Source organism: Equus przewalskii, chromosome 23 (genome assembly GCF_037783145.1).
Source record: "Equus przewalskii isolate Varuska chromosome 23, EquPr2, whole genome shotgun sequence".
Taxonomy (NCBI): domain Eukaryota; kingdom Metazoa; phylum Chordata; class Mammalia; order Perissodactyla; family Equidae; genus Equus; species Equus przewalskii.
The window spans coordinates 22,175,287-22,191,973 of record NC_091853.1 but is presented as its reverse complement, the minus strand read 5'-3'; the positions used below and the strand labels follow the sequence as shown (position 1 = coordinate 22,191,973).

The 16,687-nt window shown below is 36.7% G+C and overlaps 1 protein-coding gene across 2 annotated transcripts in view; it reads right to left on the bottom strand.

Moving 5' to 3' along the window:
* Positions 1-16,687, bottom strand: part of NSL1 (NSL1 component of MIS12 kinetochore complex) — a 32,478-nt gene that overhangs the window by 3,454 nt on the left and 12,337 nt on the right. The window lies entirely within an intron of this gene.

The window sequence follows — 16,687 nt, the reverse complement described above, 5'->3', positions numbered from 1 at the left end:
CCCAAGCACTATCATCACATTTTAAAATAAATATAGGCTAATATTTGATATTTGTATTACTCTGAATTTTATACAAGTAAAACATATTTGAACTTAGAATATACAATCACACTGCACTGAGGACACCTAGATGGAATTTTTGGGAAACAAACACCTAGACTGGATTGTCAGTAATATTAATTTTTCTTTCCTTACTTCCTTGATCTTTTCTGATTCCTAATACATTTCATTTTCTTCCAATCTTTGTTACAAATGTTCATGGCTACTTCATAACAGAACTGCATATTTAATAACACAGAGGGATAACAATCCTACCAAAACTCCAAGCAAAACTGGAGATAAGAAAAATCATTTCATTACAAAATCATCTACCAATTAGTTTTGAGAAGAGTAGTTCTCACCAGAAATTTCTTAAAGTCTAAGCAAGTACATAACTGTGTTAGGAGGGCCATAGCTTTGTTGGCCTCAAGAGATTGGCCAATAAGCCAAGCAAAGGATTTCTTTCATAGCTGCTGTTTTTCTTTTCTGACTTTCCTTAGCTCAAAAAAGTGAGAACATAATTAGAAAAAAAGGAAATGAATAGCAAAAGCAACTGAGAGAAAAAGGGCACTCAAAGAAGGGGAAAGCCAAAGGCATCATGATGGCCTCAGAAAAATGGTTCTTAACTTTTTTTTTTTTTTTTTGAGGAAGATTAGCCCTGAGCTAACTGCTGCCAATCCTCCTCTTCTTGCTGATGAAGGTTGGCCCTGAGCTAATATCCATGCTCATCTTCCTCTACTTTGTATGTGGGACGCCTACCACAGCATGGCTTGTCAAGCAGTGCCATGTCCGCATCCGGGATCTGAACCGTCGAACCCCAGGCCACCGAAGCAGAACGTGTGCACATAACCTCTGCGCCACTGGGCTGGCCCCACTTAACCTTTTTTGTTACCAGAGATTTCTTTGGCAATTTGGTGAAGCCTATGGACCCCTTCTGAGAATATTTTTTAATGTATTTGTTTTTTAAATTGAAGTATAATTTACATGCAGTGAAATGCAGCCTTACGTTTAACATTCAATCACCTTTGACAAATGTATACCAAGACACGGGACACCAAGACCAAGGCACTTTCCATCACCCTGCAAAGTTCTCTTGTGCCCCTTTCCCAGTCAATCTTCTCTACAAGAAGTAACCACTCATCTGATTTCTATCATTATACATTAGTTTTGCTTACTCTAGAATTCCAGGATAATGTTTTAAAATAAAATTTAAAAGTATAATTATTAAAAAATTGTGATAGGTAATACATGTGCTTCTTTGAAATACCAAGATCGGTGGCAGGTCTAATAATTACCATAATATGAAAATAATGAGTATAAACAATATTGTGATATATCTGCAACAACTGAAATTGAAAATATTTGTGGCTTCTAGTAGCAAAAAAAGTTACAAGTACTATTAATACTACCACTATTACCTGCATTCAAAATGGAAGGAAATGCTAAATTTCAGTTTGAGATTAGTAAAAATAACAATGTTATCTTTTTCCTATCCAAGTTCATAGTCCCCCCATATTCTAAGGACCCTTGCCTTAGAATAATATGCTAATTTAATTTAAATTCTTTTAAGATTTGGGGAGATCCCTCCAAAGTATGCAGGCAATTATTTTCTCCTGGGTATGGCAAATAAATGATCCATCCTTTGGTGCTCTGTGGCAGTCTGGCTTTTAGCCAGGCCCACACTTATCCTCTCCCCATCAAACTTGCACACCTATGTGAGAGTTGCCCATTCTTCCAATGTTTATTATGCATTTTCCATGGACTAGGCCCAGCACTAGGGACTCAGAGTAAGGAAAAATGGTCTTTGTCCCTCAAAGAACTGTCAGTTTAGAAGAGAGAGACACATAGAAACATGCCGAAACAAGTCGGTACTTTTTCAAAGTCAGCTCGAATTTTCCTGGGCAGTCTCGCATTTCCACAGGCCCTGCCACATTCCACCCCTTGCCTGCACTGACCATTGCCCTGCTACAACAGGCTCCTGCTGTGTCCCGCTGTGTCCCGCTGTGTTCCAGCACAACACCGGGAAGATTTCACTGCATTAATTTGCTTAGAATAGTGTTTCTCAACCCTATCAGACCCAATCTCCCCCTTCAAAACACATTTTGTAAAACTCCTTTGCTATTCTAAAATAAAACTCATAGATAATATTTCTATACACATAAATAGAAATATAATGGAGAAACAGATGTTTATCATAATAGAATATTATTTAATGTTTAATATGCCTAGATCCACCCATATCAGAAGACATAATGAGGTACTCAGATACTTGTACCTATTTATACCAAGGAAATCTGGATTTAAGAAAATTTATATCACAAGCCATTCTATATAGAAAAGAAAAGATCAGAGGTATGGCTAGAACTAGAAAAACTAGTGTTATATAAGAAATAATGGATTAGATTTATGTGACTATGATAAGAAGAAATAACCTTAATAGAGTACAGATAACATACCAAGAAAAAGTACAGGCTGTTAAAATAATGAAAACTAGGAGGTACAGCATTTCTCCAAATATGATGGCCTTATTAAACGTGTTGTGTTGGGGCCAGCCCCGTGGCTGAGTGGTTAAGTTCATGTGCTCTGCTTCGGTGGCCCAGGGTCTCACTGGTTTGGATCCTGGGCACAGACGTGGCACCACTCATCAAGTCATGCTGAGGCAGTGTTTCACATGCCACAACTAGAAGGACCCACAACCAAGAATATACAACTATGTACTGGGGGGCCTTGGGAAGAAGAAGAAGAAAAAAAGATTGGCAACAGATGTTAGCTCAGGTGCCAATCCTAAAAAAGAAAAAAAAAGTGTCAGTCAAAGTAATTCCCTACATTATAACATAGGAAGGTGTAAGATTAAACCCTACAGAAAACTTATGTTCTACTTTGGAATTCCACCTTTATTCAGAGTACTCTCAGTATATGCATTCACTTAAAAAGACTTTAGAGATCAATGTGTCAAAAGGCAATGGAGAATGAAGGATGGATTAGGCAAGAACATGAATATGAGAAACTACAGAGAAGATATACGGTTGACCTCTGCGGACAGAGTCAAAGCAAGATTAAAGACAAGCAACCCAAAATACAACTAAGTTTCTAATAGACTTTTAATATTAAAATTTTAATATTCACATGTCTTATTGTACAAAAATATAATTTATAATATTAAGTGTGGCAATAATAGGAAATATTTGTTTGTTTGTTTTTGAGGAAGATTAGCCCTGAGCTAACATCCGCTGCCAATCCTCCTCTTTTTGCTGAGGAAGACTAGCCCTGAGCTAACATCCATGCCCATCTTCCTCTACTTTATATGTGGGACACCTGCCACAGCACGGCTTGCCGACTGGTGCCATGTCCGCATCCAGGATCTGAACCGGCAAACCCCGGGCCACCAAAGCGGAACGTGCGCACTTAACTGCTGTGCCACCGGGCTGGCCCCAGTAGGAAATATTTTATTTTATTTTATTTTATTTTTTTTAAAGATTTTTTATTCTTTCCTTTTTCTCCCCAAAACCCCCAGGTACATAGTTGTATATTCTTAGTTGCGGGTCCTTCTAGTTGTGGCAGGTGGGATGCCACCTCAGCATGGCCTAATGAGTGTTGCCATGTCCATGTCCAGGATTCGAACCTACGAAACACAGGGTCGCAGCAGTGGAGCGCGAGAACTTAACCACTCGGCCACGGGGTCAACCCCCATAGGAAATATTTTAAATCATTTCTATTAATAAAAAAATGAGATTCCTAGATTTTGTGTTTCTATTCATTAACGTTGGTTCTAACACTATTAAAAGGACTTACAAACCTTTATTTCCGATCAGCTTTGTTGCTTTTGTAATAACTATATACTGTACCAAAACCCTTTCCAATTAAAATGTTGGATATGCTCTAAGTAATTCATTGCCTTTTGAAAAAAGGGAGTATGAACGTTGTAACTGAATCTAAAACATTTTCATAGTTAGATGATAAAAAGTAGCTCTGTTTGCAAAGGTTTGCTTGTTTACTTTGTTCCTTTTTAGTTTATCTTTCCCGCACATGTTAACTAACAGAGATAGAAAGAATATCTGAAGAAATATGAAGATGTAAGTCAAAATAGTGGTTACCACTGATGGCAGCAGAATACAGAACAGAAAGGAGTCCAAGGAAACTTTATTAGGTACTGGAAATTTTATACAGTGTCCGTAAAGTTGGGAAGCAGGATAAATGTGTTAGTTACATAACCAAATAATATACTCACTATCCGTTTCTTCAACCTCAAATTGTCTTTTCAGGTAAAATACTTCTAAATTTAAAACAATGGGTCCATTTGTTAATATGCAAAAAATACAATAAATACACTATTTTCCTCATGTTTTCAGATTTTTGGGGACACGTCGGATTGTAATTATTGTATACATGCAAACATAATGGCCGCATTATTTGAAAATATAACTAATATACTGTTTAAAAATAAGTTTATCCTGTTTCCCAACTATGTAGACACTCAGTATATCTAGATCACGGCGGCAGTTACATGTATTAATGTGTATTACAATGTGTATTACAAATGTATCAAGCTGCGTACTGTATGTTATACCTCAATATATACACACATACACACAGTAATGAACAAAATCTTTTTTAACATTTATTCTAGGAAGTTATCTTACTTTTATATATAGGGTAAGGCAATTATATTCTTCATGCAATTGTTATTGCATGATTTACAAAATAATCTATCATCCAAGGGATTCTTAATTTCTTTTTAGAAATACATGTTACTTACAAAAAGTTTGTCTATAAACCCACACTGATGGACAACAATAGCTGTCTTCTCTGTTGCACAATGACAATGTAAAAAGTGCCAAGAGTAGTTTGGTTTTGTGTATAAAATGGAGTTAGGTCCCAGGCTTGGATCATTATAAAAAGATTTTCACAGATGAATGTCTGGTGGAATATCCTAAAGTTGTGCTGGAGACAGAAAACATTTAGTATTCCTGGCCCCTAACTACAAAATGCCAGCTCTTCCTTCCTGTTACTCTGGTAACCAAAATCTTCCCCACACTTTTTCAAAATGGCCACTAGGGGGCAGTACTGCCTCCAGCGAGAACCATGGTGTTATTTCTCCTTCAGAACATCCTTGGGAACAAGACCCTCCTTCTCCAACTCTTGGACTCCCTAGTGTTGAACATAACGCCTGACATGTAGAGTAGGTGCTCGACACGTAAGATGGACCAAGGCTATGAGAGAGTGTGCTGTGGAGGCACAAAGGAGGGTGAGGCTAATCTAACAGGGAAATTGAAAGGAGACTAAAAGCTTCACGATGTTATAAACAGCTGCCTTAAAAGAGGATTTGGTGCTGAACGGCCGGGGGTGAGTGGGGATAGGCGGTGGGTGGCAGAGGATGTGCTACACCTAAACAAGGGAATAAATCAAGAAAGAAGGACACACAGGAACCAGGGAACATGACTCAAAACAGAAGAGAAGCAAAGGAAATGCCCAGGGTGATGAGGAAGGGAACAGACAGGACGAAAGCTTTCCAGTAGGCCTAGAGAGCAACCAGTCCAGACTAGGATAGGAAGACAAAAGGCTCCCAGAGGAATATCTCCAAGAAAAAGGAAAAGGTTTCAGAAATGAATTTGATGGATAACCTGAAGTGTTTACCGTATTGAAAGGAATTTTACAGTTCTATTGAAGTGTTTGGGAAAGATTTAGTGATAGATACAATAACAAACAAAGCAAACAGAAAAAATAAAGCAATTATTCCAAAGCGGATGGAAAGCTGTTCAAGAAAGAAAATACACTAATGATTACCTGACTCATACTGAAGAACATTTACATAGTCATAACAATATAATACTAAATGCTACTGATGTTTTGACAAAAATGAAAGTGAAGCTGATGAGTGTAGATTATTATATTGTGAAACTTGGCTACAAAAAGAAAAAGAGAGTTCAGGAGAGAGAAGCACAATGAGGTGAAAGCTTTCCCTACCTGATCCTCTGACAGCTCATTCCCATAGCAGCAGAGGCTGGCATACGCTGCCAATCAACCTGACGGAGCACCTTCAGCAACCCCGTGAGGCAAGCAGGTGTCATCAGCCTCCTTTTATAGTCCCCTTATCTACATTTCCTTATTTATAACTGAGAGCTGAGAAACATATCTAGAATTGAACAGAATTAGAACCCACATCTCCTAGAATCCAAAGCACACTCTATAGGTAACTTATATCACTTTGCCAGGAGTTATACTATTAGAATATAAGTTAACAAATGGTCAAAAATTAGCTCCAACATAATGAAAATCTCTTGAAATAAAACTAAATTATCCTGGTAAAGAATTAAAAATAGAACAATTCTAGAGTTAAATCTTTTTCAACCATTAACATTTCAGTATCTTTGTTTTTTTTTTTTAGTTAAGTGAATTAAATTCCTTTCATTGCAAACTAAGGAGTAACAATAATTTTAGGAATAAAACCACACATAAAGATAAGAAGAAAACCCCAACAAGTGGGGAAAAACAAACACACAATTAACAACGATCACTAAATACGTGAATATGTTGTCTATAAATGCATCAAAAAAGCATTTTGCAACATTAACATCTGCTGAAGAAATTTCAAAATACATAAACTTTTCACTCTCACTCAAGGTTAAATTAATTTTTCACTTTTTATAACTCATAAGAGCACATAGGTACTCTTGATATACAAACATCTGACTTACGACTGTCTCACATGCAGATGGCGGGTCCCCACCATGCAGGAGATGGGGACGGGCTTCCTTTAGAAGCATTCCCAATGACTTTCTCTCTATTGCCTTGATGAGAACATCTTCATGGCACCACTATTTACCCCTCTCACCACAAACAAAGGTGTTTAGGGACCTAAACTATTCCCCATAAAATCCTATTTAAATATGTAGCATAATGTGCATCTGAAATGTGATTTTCCTATATTTTTCATTACAAATGTGTAGTATTTCAGCTACATCATAGGTTAAATAAGTCTTCAAAGGGTAACAGAGAAACTTACCCATTTATATTACCACTGTAAATTGTTTTCAGGGGGGAAAGGCATTTCCAATTCCAAAGCTCATATTAAACATGAATTTTTGAAACATCACCATTTGTAAGTGGGTGACTACCTGTAAATCTTCTGGCAGCGGCTTAAGCAAGTTGGCATTAATAGGAAAGAAGAGGAACTGCCTCTAAGTCCTTTGCTTGTAGGGTCAGCAAAAGAACTGGAAGTGTCATTAAGTCTACTGTAGAGAGACTTAAAATAGCTCCTTGTCATCACCACACGTTTAGTGGACAGGAAAAATAAAAGGAGTCTCTTCAATTGACTTCAAAGAACTTTTTAAAAAAGAAGACAACCTGGAAGCAATTATTAGTTTTACTAATAGGATCACAAAAAAATTATAACTGACAAATGCAAACTCACTTAATTGATAGACAGCTAATTAGAAGATTGCTGCAAGGATACTAAAAAAAACCCCAAAACAGTTTGCTCTTAAAAATGTGGAAGTTAGGCACCCTTGAGTACACTGCCTTCCCTAGTCACTTGCTCTCTAAAACATAGGGAAATGAAAAAGTGGAAATGAAAGATTGAGTAATCAACCTGGTTTTGCTTTCGGGTCACTGCACTGACTAAACTAGGAAACATGAACTTCCAAAGGACTGCAAGAATTCAGAAATTCAGCAAAAAAGCATTAACTGAGTCCTTCCTTTCTATTTCCAATGTATTTTACAAATACGAACAAGCAAGGACGTGTAACATAGATGTCTGGCTTGTACTGGTTTCCAAAGGGGTAACCAAAGGCAAGAATAAGAACCATGAATCAGAAAGCAGCATCCCTGGCGAAAATGAAACCAAAAACTGAGCAGTGATTTGTGACTTTCTAGAAGATAACTCTTTAGTACAACTTTAAGAGATCTGTTGAGCAAATCTGCTAGGTGGCAAGTGTATAATCCTCCACACTCACTCCCACCTGCACCTCACCACCTCCTTCAGGACTGAAGAGCTGCGTCTCTCCTAAGGGACCACAGACTTTCAAACTCCTAGCTTGTGTTATCTGGCCTCAGCCACGTCTCTGACCTGTCCTGTAATGCTCTTTCCCTTTATTCCCTCTACTATGGCCACAGTGGTCTTTTGTTCCACAGTCAAGCTCATTCTTGACTTAGGAACTTTGTTCTAGCTCTTCTCTCTAATTGAAAAGCTCTTCCTCATGAATATCACAAGATACATTCCTTCTTGTTACTTCCTCAGAAAAGTATTTCCCATCACCTAAACACATCATCCTAGCACTGAGTTACTTATTTATTTTTATATTTGTTTATACTTTTCTTTTCCCACTGGAATGTAAGCTCCATAGAGCAAGGACCTTGTCTGTGTTGCTCACCATTATGTCTTCCATACTGAAAACAGTTCTGGCATATAACAGACATTCAACAAACATGCTGAATGCATGGATGAATAACAGTCTCTCAGTCAGTATTTACTGCACATGGTGTTATATGCTGGCCACATATAACACAAATGCAAAGTAAAAAAGCTCATGGAGCTTTCAGTTTTGAGAGAGACCACAAATAAGGAAATACACAAACACTTATATACTGTAAGAAATGCTATTAAGGAAATAAACAAGTGTTATGATAAGAGAACTGGAGAGAAGCTATTTGAACTAGAGTAGTTAGCGAAGATCTCTCTGAGGAGGTAATATTTAAATGAGAAAGAAAAAGTGAGAAGATGCCAACCTTAGAAGGACTTGGGGGAAAGCATGTGTGAAAGTGAGGCACTTTCAAAGAACTGAAAGATGGGCCTAGAGCATCTGGGGCTAGAGCAAAAAGGAAAGTGCCTGACATGAATTTGGAGAGGCAGGTGGGGGCCAGATCATGTAAGGGAAGGCTAAGAAGTTTGAAGTTTATAGTATATACTTCTTTTTTTTTTGAGGAAGATTAGCCCTGAGCTAACTGCTGCCAATCCTCCTCTTTTTGCTGAGGAAGACTGGCCCTGAGCTAACATCTGTGCCCATCTTCCTGTACGTTATATGTGGGACGCCTACCACAGGATGGCTTGCCAAGCAGTGCCAGTCTGCACCTGGGATCCGAACCGGCGAACCCCGGGCCGCCAAAGCAGAACGTACGCACTTAACCGCTGCGCCACCAGGCCGGCCATATAGTATATTTTTTAAAATTGGAAGATATCAGGATTTTAAGCAGAAGAATGAAAGCTGATTTGAGTTTTTAAGAGTACCCTAGACTTCTAGTCAAGCTGGTCTGGGAAGTTCACAAAACTCTCCACTTTTGTCCAAAACATCATTGAATAAATATAGAAAATTAAAGAGACATATCCAGAAGCATATACAAAACAAACATTTCTATGAACCAGAAAAAAAGCAAAAGAGAAAAAGCTATGAAGTCAGGCTACAGCTGCAGACCCACTGGTGGGCAGATGACAGGCAGGCAGTAGGTAGCCAGGAATTTGCTTCCCACAATAGAAAAGGGGCTCAAAGTCCCTCAGAGGAGCAGGAAATAGGGAGAGTCAGCTTCACTGTATGAAACTAAGGGCTGAGATGGAGTTTTCCTACTCTGAGAAGGAGGCTGAAAAAAACCCTGCCATTAACCACTGCCAGGAGCTGAAGCATATCTAAAGCTACACCAGAAGTGATGGGAAGCAGATAAGGCCTCCCAGCCTGGGCCTGGACCAAGCTGTCTCCTGACTTAATGACTAGATCTACTATCTCCAATATTACAGTGGAACAGGGGCCCTGCTCACACTGCTAATTTAAGATATGGTTCTCGCCTGGACCAGATGGAAGGCAACCACAAAACTACTAGACAGGAAGGGGGTGCTAAAGCAGCGAGAGGAAAATAAGCACATGAAAAACCTTTAGTTAAGAAGTATGTACAAATCAAAATTCTAAAATACATAAAGAAATGGTAAGCATGAAAGACAGCTAATATAACCAATGTTAAGGAGAGGAACTTACTGTAGACGGAATAAAAACAGAGAAATCTGAAAATAATTTTTAAATGTTTAGGATCCTCTGCTAGCTAAAGGAAATAGTAACAGACATTAAAAAAGAAAAATAAATTGTGAAATAAAAACGAATAATATAAAAATAGAAGCAATGATAGAGAAGCAAAATTGAAGGATTAGGATAAAGATTTTCTAGAAGATAGGAGCCCTCAGATTGAAAGTATACATGGAGATGTGAGAAGAAGATGGGAGCAAAGAGGAAGCAAGCAAAACAAACCAAAAATCCCCTCCCCAACACAAAAAAATATGTGTATAATCTATTTAAATAAAACTGTGGGGGGGGTGTGTGTGTGTGTGGGTGTGTGTTTGTATAAAAGCATGGAGACATTACCAATAAAAAGCATGCAGTTGAACTATATGTTACACTGTTGAATGGAACAAAAAGTCCCAGAATCAAACATTTTTGTATAACACTTACATAACAAAATGAACAACTCAAAAGCCCCTGTGTGCCTGGGTATAAACGCACTGACAAAGACCTCCAATGAGGCAAGGCAAGCTGTCACAGCAGTCGCCTGCTGGAAGGTGTGTGGGATCAGGTAGACTTGAGAGGCCAGATTATGGTGGATTTTCATTTTCTACTAGACATATATACACCACTAATTACTTAAAATTTTATATTAGGCTTACCTTTATTAAAAGCACAAAAACTAATTATTAAAATATAACAAAATCTAAAATATAATCACAATTTAAAATAATAATAAGGTTAGATCTATGGCAGTTTAGTTGGAAAATTTCCACCATATACTTAGATTAGAAGAGTAAGTAGCAGATAATTTGAACACATGAATCAATTTTCTGTAAAACAAATACAGCTCCAGAATGTCCAGTGCATATGTATTCTTATATTATTATATGAGCAGAAAAAAAATAAATAAATGGATTCATACAAAGTTAATGCTGGATATCCGAAGGGGTAGAAGATGGAAAAGGAGAGAGATAGCCAAAAACAAAAAGTAAAAAATAGAATGCTATCTTTACTAAAAAAAAAAAAAAGAGCATGTATAAGATGATCCCATTTATGTAAAATTATGTATTTATTTCACAAATACTTCCGGCATATACTATGTCAGATAATGATCTGTCAGCTAAAGGATACAGAAGTGGACAAAACAAAGTCCTTGTTCACAGGGAGTTTACAATTCAGTGGTGGAGGGGGGAGACGGAAACAATAAAATAAACAGAAATTATACAGTAATGTTAACTGGTAGGAAAAAAAAAGCAGGTTAAGGGTACAGAGTACGACCAAGGGGGTCAGAAGGGGGATCCGACACAGGTTGTTAGGGAAGACCTCTCTGATGAGGCAACACTTTGAACAGAGAGCTGAATGAAGTGAGACTCAGACAGGTAGTTTCAAATAGGAACCAGGGAGCAGCAAGTATGAAAGGCACAGGGCCAGTGTGTGTTTGGCACATTCTTGGGGAAACAGCAAGAATGCTAATGTAGCTGGAGCACAGAAAGCAAAAGCAAGAGTCGTAAGAGGCCAGAGTCAGAGATGAAATCAAAGTAGGAGCCAGGGACCAGGTCAGAGAGGACCCTGTAGACCATGGGGAGAACAATGGGGAGTCACCGGAGGGCTTTAAAAAGGGAGTGACATAATCTGATTATGCTTTAACAGGAATCCTTTGGATGCTGTGTGGAAAACGGGAATGTGAAGGAAGGAGACCAGTGAGGAGACTCTCGTAGTAGTCCTGCTAAGAGAATATGGTGACATGAGTAAGAGCAGTAGAGATGGATTTGCTGGGAAGTGACTGGATTTGGAATATGGTTCCATGGTAAAGGCAACAGGATCTGCAGGAGGACTGAAGGTGTAGGCATCAAGAAATACTTCATAACACTGGTCACTGGTCATAAGCATGTTTAATAGTGGTTGTCTCTTGGGTATGTGATTTCATGTGATTTAAGCTTGTTTCTTATGCTTTTAATATTTTCGGAATGTGCAGGTATTTTTATATAATCAAGAAAAAGCAATAAAGTTATTTTCAATGTAAAAAGTATAAGAAAAAAGTACACACCAAACACCATGCTAGAGAAATAAAAATAAACATCTAGACATATTGTGGATATTGTGGTAACACTGCAGAGCATTAAGAATACAAAAATCTAAAAAATCAAGAAAGAAAAACTAGATTATCTATAAAAGAATGGCAATTAGACTCTCAGGAGACTTCTCATTAACAATGAATGTCAGACAATCAGATTGGAAAGGAAGAAGTAAAACTATCTCTATTTGCAGATGAAACAATATAATCTTTTACACAGATATCTAAAGACTCCACTAAAAAACTATTAGAACTAATAAATGAGTTGAGCAAGGTTGCAGGATACAACATCAATATACAAAACTCAATTCTATTACTAGACAGTAGCAATGAAGAAACAAAAATAAAAATTTTTAAACTCTATTTACATTAGCATTAAAAGAATAAAATACTTAGGGGGCCAGCCTGGTGGTGTAGTGGTTAAGTTTGTGCCCTCCACTTCAGCAGCCTGGAGTCTATGGGTTCAGACCCCAGGCGTGGACCTACACACTACTCATCAAGCCATGCTGTGGCAGTGTCCCATATACAAAAGACAGGAAGACTGGCATGGATATTAGCTTAGGGACAATCTTCCTCAGGCAAAAAGAGGGAGACTGGCAAGAGATGTTAGCTCAGGGCCAATCTTCCTCACCAAAAAAAAAAAGGGGGGGGGGCGGGGGGGAGAATTTTTTAAAAAAGACTTAAATACCTAGGAATAAGTGTAACAAAAGAAGTGCTAAAAACTAGAAAACTTTGTTGAATGGGAGAAAATATTTGCAAATCATATATCTGATTAGGGACTAGTTTGCAGAATATATAAAGAATCATTACAACTCAACAATAAAAAAATACACAACCAATTAAAAGATGGTCAAAGATTTGAATAGACATTTCTCCAAAGAAGATATACAAATGAGCAATAAGCACACGAAAAGATACTCAACATTATTAGTCATTAGAGAAATGCAAATCAAAATCACAATGAGATGATACTTCACATCTAGTAGGATGGCTATAATCAAAAAGACGGACAATAATTTTAAGAGTTGGTAAGGATGTGGAGAAATTGGAACCCTCATACATTGCTGGTGGGAATGTAAAATGGTGCAGCTGCTTAGGAAAACAGTTCAATATTCCTCTAAAACCTAAACATGGAGTTACCAGATGACCCAGCAATCCCATTCCTAGCTATATATATTCAAAAGAATTGAAAACATGTCCACACAATAACTTGTATACATAGCAGCATATTTATAATAGCCAAAAAGTTGAAACAACTAAAAAATGTCCGTATACTAATGAGTGGATAAATTAAACGTGGTATATCCATACAATGGACTATTATCTGGCAATAAAAAGAAATGAAGTACTGATACATGCTACAACATGAATGGACCTTGAAAACATCATGCTAATTCAAAGAAGCCAGTCACAAAGGAAGACATATTTCATGATTCCACCTATACAAAATGTTCAGAATAGTTAAATCTATAGACAGAAAGTGGATTAATGGTTGCCTAGGACTGGGCAAGAGGGATGAGAGGCTGGGGGAGAACGGCTACAGGGTGTGGAGTTTCTTTTTGGAGTGAAGAAAATATTTAAAAATTTATTATGGTGTTAGTAGCATAACTCTGTGAACAAACTAAAAGCCACCAAGTTGTACACTTTAGATGGGTAAATTGTATGCTATATGAATTATATCTCAATAAAGCTATCAAAGAAAATGAGTGTCAAAAATAATGGCATAATATATTCGATATGGTGAATGAACACAAATAAAACAAAATTCAAGAGCTAGGATGAAATAAAAATTAAGAGTTTACCACCCACAGATTTTTATTCAAAGTACCTGAAGCAGCATTTCAGCAAGAAGAAAAGTGAACCTAGAAGGAAGGCAGGAGATTCAAGAAACAATGGTAATTACAGAAGGTGGAATATTTTGTTGATAAACTTCATTAATCATTCAGTGCAAAAGAGTGTAACCACTAAATGTATTTTGCAACAAGAGAAATAAAATTCTAGACACAAATAAGAAGTGGAATTGGGGAGGGACAGTGCTCGTTCAGGGGAGCAGCATACTAAAGTCTTTGTCTTGCTCAGGAGGGGACACAAAATACTGAATAATTCCAGATTTGGTTCGATAATTTTAGAATTACAGCATGCTAAAATTTTATAGGTAACACCAAAGGAATACGAACATAGCATATAGCTTCCAAACCAGAAAGAAGAAAAATAAGAGAATAAAGAAAATTCTACAACATGATAGCAGGCAAAAAAAAAAAAGGGGGGGGGTGGATAGTAAAAGAAAACTCTTTTATTTGGAAACCAAAAAGCATTTAGAGCTGAACTATGAAAGTTCTACATGTCAAGACTTGGGGATGGGACTAAAGCAGGACTTAGAGAAAAATTTGTAGCCTTAAATGCATTTGTTAAAAAATAAGACTGAAATAAACTAAATGTTTAACTCAAGAAGCCAAAAATAACACAGAAATTTCAAGAAAGCAGGAAGACCATACTAAAGATAAGATCAGAACTCAAGGAAGCAGAAAACTAAAAAAACAATAAACCCTGCAAAACTAAAGTCTGACTCTCCGAAAAGATCAATAAAAACAAAGAAACCTAGAAAAGGTATCAAGAAAAAAAGAAAACACAAATAAATACTATTAAGAAAATATTCTTTTTCTTCATATATGGACTAGAGATTTTTAAAATTAAAGTAACTACTACAAACAGTTTTATGGCAATATATTGGACACATGGATCAAAAGATTTTCAAAGCAAGTATTACCAAAATTGACTCAAGAAAAAATTAAAAACCTGAAGAAATCAATAACCATTAAGTATACTAAATCAGTTAAATCAACATCACCCCCCCTAGACACTAGGCTAAGACTGCTTTTTAGATGAATCAACTCTTCAAAGAATAAACAACCCCTATCTTTACAAACTGTTTTATGAGACCAGCATAATCTTGATGAAAAATTGGAAAGGGACAGTATGTTCAAAAATACCACATATTCATTTTTTTATGACTGAAGATACAAATATAGTTTGGCAAACATACTAAATAAAGTATAGGAAAATTTAATTCAACAATATATAAAGTAAAAAATATATTGATGAGTAACAGGTTTTCTTTATGAATGCAAAGATAATCATCAGAAAAATCTGTCAGTGTTAATTTACCATATTAACAGAGTTAGAGAAAAAGCTTATGATTTACGGGCACAAGCAAACCTGATGAGGGATGGAAAATGTTCCACCATATCTTAATTGTGGTGATAGCTCATAGTTGTATATATTTGTCAAAACTCAAACTGTAGGCATAAAATGGATGTATTTTATCATATGTAAATGATTCCTCAATAAAGTTGGTTACACAAATATCTTATTTCAGTTGATGCAAAAGAAGTGCTCAATAAAATTAAACATTTATTCACAATTTTAAAACATTATGACCACTATCACCACTACTATTCAACATTATACTGGAGGTTCTAGTCAACATAAGACAAAGAAGATGTGTAAACTCAGGAAAAAGACAAAACCCATCATTACGTGCAAATGATATGATTAGCTACATTAAAAAAATCTAATTCAAACTAGATAAACCATTAGAACTAATAAGAGTTCAGCAAATAAAAATCAATGGTATTCTGGGGCTGGCCTAGTGGCATAGCGGGTAAGTTTGCATGCTCTGGTTCCGCAGCCCAGGGTCTGTGGGTTTGGATCCCAGGTGCAGACCTACACACCGCTCAACAGGCCATGCTGAGGTGGCGTCCCACAAGTCACAACTAGAAGGAGCCACAACCAAAAGTACACAACTATGTACTGGGGGGCTTTGGGCAGAAAAAGGAAAAATAAAATCTTTAAAAAAAAAACAAGAAAAGTTCAAAAAACTCAGTAGGAAAATGGGCCAAGAATATAAATAGGCAACTCACAGAAGAAACTGTAGGGTCACAAAACATAAGAAAGGATGCTCAACCTCACTTTAAATACTACTGCATGCCCATCAAATTGGCAAAAAAAAAAAAAAAAAAAAAAAACAAACAGAAAGCCTGACAGTAACAATCATTGGCAAAATGTGGGGAAGCAGGAACTTTCATACGCTGCTGGTGGGAATGCAAACTGATACAACTACCTTGGGGGGGTAACAAAGCTCAAATATACTAAAACTGAACATAAACAAAGTCTATGACCTAGAAATTCTGCTTCCAGAAATCTACTCCAGAGAACCTGTGGCATATTTACACTATACAAGGAGACAGGTGTAAGAATGTTCATTGCAATACTGTTGATAACAGCAAAAAAAGAAACAATCTAAGTGTTCCTCAGTAGAGGAATCGATAAACACTGGTGTATTTATACAGTGGAATACTATATATTAGCTAAATTAATAGAGAGCTATGTGTGTATACAATGTATACCTTATAATATAGCATAGCTTATAACATATAATACATAAAGTCATATGAAAATGACTTTCAAATGAAAAAATCAGTTACACAATGATATGATTAGTATGTTACAATTTACATAAAAATATACAAACAAATGCCATACATTATTTATGGATATATACCTATAAAGTAAAAGCATAAAAACATGGATAGGA